Raw genomic sequence first — 301 nt, 5'->3', positions numbered from 1 at the left:
TGTGTGTGTGTGTGTGTGTGTGTGTGTGTGTGTGTGTGTGTGTGTACGTATAATAAACCAATACTTTCTCAAATTAATTATATACATACTCACCGATTGTGTTCATTATTATTGTATTGTTGTTGAAATGTTGCAGCACTGCACTCGCCCTTATTAGAGGAAACCTGAAAGTTATACGATGTATTAACGCTATTTTCAGACATCTCATGTTGGTTCGCGATAGGCGCGCGTTCCGTATTAAGGGTCAGTATACGAGTCACCTCGGAAGAGATCAATGGATACTGCAGGAAAAGCAAAGAAC

This window comes from Odontomachus brunneus, unplaced genomic scaffold, assembly GCF_010583005.1.
Source record: "Odontomachus brunneus isolate Ranch 3 - 2012 unplaced genomic scaffold, Obru_v1 Obru_scaffold_386, whole genome shotgun sequence".
Taxonomy (NCBI): Eukaryota; Metazoa; Arthropoda; class Insecta; order Hymenoptera; family Formicidae; genus Odontomachus; species Odontomachus brunneus.
Note: the sequence above shows the minus strand (reverse complement) of the source record.